The sequence below is a fragment of the Camarhynchus parvulus genome, chromosome Z, assembly GCF_901933205.1.
Source record: "Camarhynchus parvulus chromosome Z, STF_HiC, whole genome shotgun sequence".
In the NCBI taxonomy this organism is placed as follows: Eukaryota; Metazoa; Chordata; class Aves; order Passeriformes; family Thraupidae; genus Camarhynchus; species Camarhynchus parvulus.
The window spans coordinates 9,399,261-9,407,327 of record NC_044601.1 but is presented as its reverse complement, the minus strand read 5'-3'; the positions used below and the strand labels follow the sequence as shown (position 1 = coordinate 9,407,327).

Below are 8,067 nucleotides of genomic sequence, written 5' to 3'. Positions count from 1 at the left end.
AGAGAATGCTAGAACCTAACTTGATTTTCACTTTGTTTTACAAACTAAAATTTCTGCAACTGTAAAATTATCATCAAGCCTGATGGTACAATTCTGTCTGTATCTTGTGCATCCATAAATATTTGCTCCAAACTTTTTATTTATTTTATATTTTATTTTATTTTATCTGTGACTGATGCTTATAGAGACTAATGTTTTTCTTTAATATCTGGCAGGCCAGAAGAATGTTTCTGGGAGAAATGGCAAGCCATCCTGAAAACACAGACAGTAAGAGTGCCTAAACCCATCAAGACTGTAGAACTGCCTGGAGACAATACTGTGCTGGTGATGGAACATTTGGAAATGAAGAGCTTACAAGGGTAAAAAAGTTATTTTTGCCTCTTTTGACCAGAAATTTTGGCTATTATGACAATTAAATCACTTGCTTTCATAGGAGGAACTGTTTAAATTTTTCATAAAGCATGTCAAGGAACATATGAGAAGTTATACAGCAGAGAATTGTATAAAATACTTTTTAATGCCTCACCTAACAAACTGATGATACATCAAGGAGTGACACTGGGTTTTGGTTACTTTTGGCTTGTTTGTTTAGGTAATTAGTAGTTTTTACAATAAGGTTTCTTTTTACAGCAGGGAAAATGACCAACCTGATCGCCTGTTTTGTGTACTTGCCTTTGATATAAGAACCAGTGCTGTAATATTTGCCATGAGTATGCAGAGGCACTTTCTCAAACGAATTAATCTTGGTTTCAATATTTTTGCAACTCTTAACCTTCATTTTGATAGTTTCAAACTTTTGACCCTTCTTTGTGACTAGCACTTAATATGATGAATCCCATCTGATTCCACTGGGGAGGTGATCATGACCAATTTTCCTTTTGCCATTTTCAGAACTTCTGTAGCCAGTTTTAAGTCTTGTCCCTCATCCTGCTCATTGCCAGGGTTTGATTCATGAAGAGCTCTCAGTGAGTCCCAAGAGAAAGGACAGAGAACTTGCTGGTTTGGATTTCAAATGGTACCTTTGGGATGCAGATTCTGGGGATAGCTACTATCTGTGTTAACAGGAACAAAATGAAGAACTGAATTTGCTTTAAATGACAGTATCTTTAGAATAGAGAAAGTTCAGAAAGGTCAAGAAAAGGAAAAGGAACATAATTTGGGGGGCAACTGGCTGTAAGGGTTGTTTGCAATTACTACAAGATTTTCCTGAACATTGTAGAGGATCAGCTTTTATTAAAAATAGATCATAAACTAAGCCTATCTGACACCCATCTTTGAGGCCTTTTAGAGAAGAGCAGCCAGAGACAGTGATAGAAGGAAGAGGATCAGCCTTGTTTGGTTCAATTTTCTAAAGACAGTTTGCCATAGGAAATTTTAATAAAAAAGGCATAACATGTTCCACATTATGTGCATGCTTTCTTACACATACCTTACTGAAAATGCTTAGGGAAGTGATATCACACAGGAATTAGAATTGATAGTTTATCGTTGTTGGTAAATTTATTATTTCACTTTTAATAGTAGTCTCAGAAACAGCCAGGTTAAATACATTTTGTCTGTGTTAATATGCAATCTTGATAGGAAGACAAAGTGTTTATAATACTGGAATAGTTTGGGAAGCTATTTTGTTAGAGGTGAAGAACTGCTGCTTGCTTGATAGACATTTTCAAGTAACTCCTGGAATGTCAAGATCTGGATTCGTTCATGTGTCAGAGCTGCTAACATTATTTTTGTTTCTTAGACATTCAGCACTGCTTGGAACTCAGCTGGCTGATCTTCCTCTTCATAACCAGCAACTTAGAGAGAAGATGAAGAAAGAAGGGAGCACAGTTGGTACAGTACACAACTGTTTGCAAATTTAACCCAATTAATAATAATTTACAAAATAATTAAAATAGCTTTTGCCACTTCAGGACAGGTTCATCTTCTTCCACTAAAGATAGTATGAGAATAGGTTGGGATGAAACACACAGGTGGGGGTGTTCTTCTTTTTGCTTTTGTTTGCCCTGTTTGGATCTCTGTGATCAATTCAATTTGGGAGCCTGAATCACAATCTCCATAAGGATATGGTATCAGAAGAGATACAGTACCTCAAAATACAAAAATAAGGAGTATAACCTGGCTGCTTTACACTGAGCTTTAAATTTAAAAACCAGCAGCAGAAACCATTGTGACAAAAAGAACATTAAAGTGCAACTTTTTTATTCTGAATGGAAGAAGCATTGTATCCTTGCATAGTTTTTAAGGTTCGTTTGCATTTTGGATGCTCAGTATTTTGTCATTGGTGTTAAATTTTTTTGTCTTTGCTTTGAAAGGTAAAGGACAAGGGTAAATGGAAGTCCAGTTTGTGGATCAGTTTGGCTTTCATACAGTTACCTGCTGTGGTTATCTTCCACAGGTAGGTTGTATTTCATCAGACTGGTAGAATTTTAAGTTTGCCTCATTTTTCCTTTGGTGACAAAAAAAGGGTCAAAATTATCATAATGTAAATAAATTAATTTTTGTGGAGCCATGAATAAGAAAAAGCATGGCTTATCCTGCTAAGAAAAGTAGTGCTTTGGACAGCACTTATAGCTGCACTGGACACTGATGGCTCTTCAATTTTTTGGGTTTTAATCACTGAGAGAAAATTAATTATTCCTCCAATTTAACATTTTAAGATAACATTCAATTGAATGGTAACACTTACTGTCCTGGATGGTACCAGCACAAAGGCTGTGTGATCCTCAAAAGGTTTATTTGAAAAAGAAGCAAATCTGCCTTTTGTGTGGTATAGAACTGACATCTGCAGTCATGGTCCTTCAGGTGAACAACTGGCACAGTGACTGGGTGAATTTCTTTGCCAGACAAAGGATCCAGCCCCAGATGGACCTGACTGAAAGGAGCTCAGGAGACAGGGAAGCAAGGGAACTTTGGGCACAGCTTCAGGTACAAGCAATTCTCTCAGTTCTCATTACAGTGACAGCTGGGTATCAGTTATCTAGATTTTATTTTCTTAAAACAAAGTTCCTGTTTGTTAGTGTGCACCAGGTTCTGTCGGTAGGAGACTCCAGTTTTTAGGGATCAAAATGCCCTTTATTCCAAGGTGTAATGGCTTCTAAGGTGTAATAGCACATCACCCTGTGCTAACATTCCAAAGTGAATTCCAAAGTGGCAGCACTTCGCCTAATTATTTGGGAAAATCTTACAGATGGAAATCATATTTCTCACTCCCTGGAACACTTTCACGATGAGAAAGGTACATAAGCAGGGCTGTTCTGCACACTATTGATTTTCTGTTTGCATATGGTTAAGGGACTGCAGTTTTGGCTCTTTGGGTACATCCTCAAGGTTGCTGAGAGATGCCTGAGCCTTCTAATGCCGAAATGGTGATAGTTGCTGTTATTGAATCTGGTCAATATTACAGCACCAAATGCAGTTTTAAATTCTTTATGGTCTTCCTAAAAGAGATTTGTTTGGCTGTTCTGCTGCTAGCTTTTATGAAAAACAGGAATCCTCTGGACTTGCTGAGCATCTCTGTTAACTTGGTCCTGTGCCGTTTGAAGTTACAGATTTATTTAATTGCCTTTTTAAAAGTTTAAATTATGCAAATAAACCTCTACATTTTAAGGTGAATGATGGTAGTAATTTACATGTCTTGCTTTCCCCCCTGCAGCTGAAGATACCCAATGTCGTGGGTTTACAGGAAGCAGGTTTTCTGGGAATGGAGTGGCCAGAGGCCAATAGGTGTTCAGATTCTAAATTGACACCAGGCTTGGCCACTGAGGGTGGATGCGCCTCTGAGAACACAGGGGTTAGAAGCAGAGCACTCCCCTGGGCTCTCTCTTTGATTTCCGGCCAGCAAAGAGGCAAGGCCTCCCCTGCCCGGCTTCGAGCTGGGCGGGGGAGAGGAAACCTGTGGCCCGGCAGAGGTAGGCCTGACCCCTCAAGATGGAAGGGTGGTGGGGGCACCAGGAGGTGTTGGGCAGCCCCCCCACCCAGGAAAGACAGAGGGAGAGAGGCCCCGAGAAGATTTGGGCAGCCCCCCAGCTAGAAGATGAGAGAGAGAAAGCTGGTACGGGCCTGTGGCCTTGAAGTGATATCGGCTGTGGAGAAGGAGTGGGAAGGGGGGAGTGCAGCAGGAAAGGAGCCTGGCCGCGTGCGGAAGTTTGTTAACCCCTTTCTGGATGATGAAGACCTCACAGAGCATTTGGACCTTTCCCGGAGGGGAGATGGAGTGGATGATAAAGAGGAAATGGGCAAGAGAATGATAGTTGGAGCAGTGAGTGAGGCTGGGAGAGTAAAGAAGAGGCCGGAGAGAGATGATGGAGTAGCTGGTTGCTGGACTCTTTTTGGTACAGCCATGGACAGAACCGTGCTTCCTCGCGACACAGAGGCTGCATGCAGGGGGGAGGCGATGGCGCAGAACTGAGAGGGTTCAGTTTTGGAGACCCCCCGGCCCCAGGGGGTAGACAAGTATGGGGGGGACAAGAGGTCCCGAGAGTGAGAGAAAACTGTGCTTTTTTGGAACTGGTCAAAGCACCCTTAAAAGGATAACCCTTGAAGCAGCCCTGTTCCATGTCCAGTGGTCAGAGCGCTGGGCATGCAAGGAAGAGGTCACCATGGCCCCAAGAAGGACTCCTCTCCTCTTGATGGACTGAAATTGAGTATTTACAGGGTGATGGATGGAGAGTTGAAATTTGGAAGATGTATTGGAAATGTGGTGGGGGGAGGAGGAAATCTTTTTGTGGAGTTTTCATTTTCCAGGTGTGTGTGTGCGTGTGTGTGTGTGTGGTTTTTTTCTTTTGTAGTTTAGTTAATAAACTTTTTTTCTAAGGTAGAGGCCTGCTTTGCTTATTTCCTGGTCACATCTCACAGCAAACACCAGGGAAGTATATTTTCATGGTGCACTGGCATTGTGCCAGTGTCAAACCATGACACCCAGTTTGTTCTGTGGTATACAAATCGCTCCTTCTCTCCTGCATGGGGATCTCTGGGGATGTAGCTGAGGATGATTCTAGTCTGATTATCTTTGATCCAGCTTCCTTCTGCGGCCATTCAGACTTTGATCTTGCAATAGATGGGATGTTTGGTGGCTTCAGCAGTTCTTTTTATTCTGCTTATCACAGTAAAATCCCCAGAGCCACAGGGTTTGAGAAACAGCTGAAGCTTTATCAGCTGTTCCACTACATGAACCACTGGAACCATTTTGGTTCAGGATACAGAGGGTCTCCTGTAAACATTATGAGAAACCTTGTAAAGTAAGTTGCTGCTTAAGCCAAGTACTTCTTGAGCTATTTGGAAAAACCCCAGACTTGCTAGTGCAGCTGAAGGTGTAGTGATGAAAAGAAACCCTGTGAGATCCTTGACCTTCTTGCTCAGCTGAAGACCTTAGAATTTGTGAGTCCCACTGAGTACCAAGTAGGTACTTTTTAGGATTGTTGGGAATAGCATTATCATGGAAATACCTGCAGAAGGAGCTTCTTCATTTGCATAGTGAATAAACTAATCTCAGCATCCAGAAAGCATTTGAGATTATGCAAAGTAATACAAATAAATACTGAGGAGATGCCTAAAAAGTTGCTCTTTGTGTTTTGTTGTGTCTTCCCCGCTCTTTCTCATGCAGTTGTGAGCATGAGAGCAATGTTAACATCATGGTTTGAAAGCCAACAGGAACTGTGAGAAGGGATTTGGACTTGCAGTTTATTATCACAGAATCACAGAATGGGTGAGGTTGGAAGGGATCACTGGATGTCATCAAGTCCAGCCTCCCTGCTTTAAGCAGAGTCTTATAGAGCACATCACTCAAGGTTGTGTCCGGAGGCTTTTAAAGACCTCCAGTGTGTTGCTAATGTGATTCTTTTGGATGGAGACTATTCTCTTATAAAATGGAGTGAAATTTGGGTGCTTCCTAGCATGCTTGTAGCCTGTTCTGTGCTTTCTGGTCAGAAGAGAACTAGTTATTTTCTTTTTTTTGGATTATGTTTATGTTGAATAGTGTGCATTCTTAAAGAACTCTGCAGGTGAGATACTTTGCATGTACACATCTTGTGGAGCTGTATTCTCTCACCACTGCAAACAGAAGATGCTTTTTGACTGTTGTCACTGCCCACACAACAATGCCATCTGGTCGTGGTGCAGTCTTCACATACATTTTCTGTAGCTTTAGGGTACAGGTGCCATAAGCTAACATTTTATTTCAGTCCTTGTGGAGAAATATTAAAAGACAAGTCTGAGCAAAGAGAAGTCCATGGTGGCAGTAGTTGAACAGAAACAAGAAGTCTGCTGCAGCCCCAGGAGCAGGGACACTGAGGCAGCCTGGTGTGCTGCCCTGAGAGAAACAGGAAGCAAAGGATGGAGTGGCATGGAGGTGTTGTGGCCATGCTCTGTTTAAAGCAATGCAGCCAAAGGGAGCTAAGCCAAGGAAGGGCCCAACCAGTCACCAAAAGCTGAATTTTGTTTTATTGGCTTGAAAAGACAAAAGACTTTTCATACCTGCATATGCTAATAAAGTAAAACCTCTACATGCTTTACATGTGTGAACTAAAATCACTCAGTCTCCATGTAATCATAAAATTACATCAGCTGGAACTTTTTCTTTTCCCCACCCCCAAAGAAAACTATAAATACAGCATAGGAGGGGAGGGGATCAGAGGAGACTTATCCTGTGTATCCTGGAATGGCTGATGGGTTATACCCAGTGGCTTCTCCACAGGGGTGATGTGGCATTCACATTTTCTGAAAAATCCCTTCACCCAGGATTTTTCTCCTGGGAAGCTGAGAAGCCTCAGAGAAAACGGAAAACAAATTCTTATCACATTTGCTTCTCCTCTGTTTTGCTCATGTGGAATGTGTTTGGAGATTGTTTACCACCGGTGATTGTTTCATTGGTTTCTACTGTGAGTGTTTTGACTCAGTGGCCAATGAGTGCCAAGCTGTGTTGGGACTCTGGAAAGACTCATGAGTTTTCGTTATTGTCTTTTTAGCCTTTTGTAAGTATCCTTTCTGTATTCTTTAGTACAGTATAGCATTCTTTAATATTATATAGTATCATAAAATAATAAATTAGCCTTCTGAGAACATGGAGTCAGATTCATCATTTCTTCCTGCCACGAGAGTCTTAGCAAATATAGGGTGCCTGTCAGGTAACTTTTATTCCAAGGAATTCTACTACTTGTGCTTTCTCATATCAGTGTATTTATCAAGGATAGTTTATGACCCTTATTCTGTCACAATGATCAGTAAACCACACTGTTTATGCCTCTGAAACTGGGAATGCGCCCACTCTTGATTGTGCATCTTCTGTGCATCTGTGTTCATGAGAGTCCTAAGGCAGACTAGAGTGCTGCACTGTTCACTGTAAAATATTGTCTGTGAAGGTCTTCCAGGGACTCAGACAGACTAAGGAGGGGAAGATGTGGACACCTCTGGGCCCAGAACATCTTTGGATAACCTGGAAAGCAAGGAGGTCTTCCTTTCCTACATTTTTACATTACAGTCCCCGCTGAGCGCATGTGCTGTAGCTCTTGTGGTAAGAGACATGAAACCAAAGAAGATAAGTAATTCAGATAACAACACCTCACCAGTGTCAGAAGCCCATGATGACAGTGCCACAGACTATGGCTCCAACGTGTTAATACCTCCAAGGTAATAACACGTCCAAGGTGTTAATAGTGAAATTGTTCTCTTCTTGATGTAGGGTAGTAGCAGTGCTTCTGTGCAAGCATACCAGGTAGGTGAGAGAGATGCATGATATCTAACATGCACTTTGAGTGCTGGGGAATTACTTTTATTGACAAAAATGGCTTTGCAGTGGACATTGGCATATTACTGAGGGTTTTTTTGGGTGCTGATTTTGCAGTTATTTACACAAAGTAGAAGCAAGTTTGGAGAAGGCTGTCACTTCCTACAGGTTTTGCTCCTTGATTCTGCTATTTGTGTCACTTGCTGTTTGATTCTTCCTGCAGAAAGTCTGCTTGGTAAAATAGGTTTTAATTTTACCTTGTTGCTTAAATAAAAGTTTTCCAGTTCATTATGGTTGTCTCTGTTTCTTAAAATAAAGCCTTACATCTTGTGTTTATTCTTGGG

The 8,067-nt window shown here is 41.4% G+C and overlaps 1 pseudogene; it reads left to right on the top strand.

The window, feature by feature from the left end:
• The window catches only part of LOC115915334, a 6,427-nt pseudogene extending 1,183 nt beyond the window's left edge, over positions 1 to 5,244 (top strand).
• Positions 5,245 to 8,067: the final 2,823 nt, after the last annotated feature.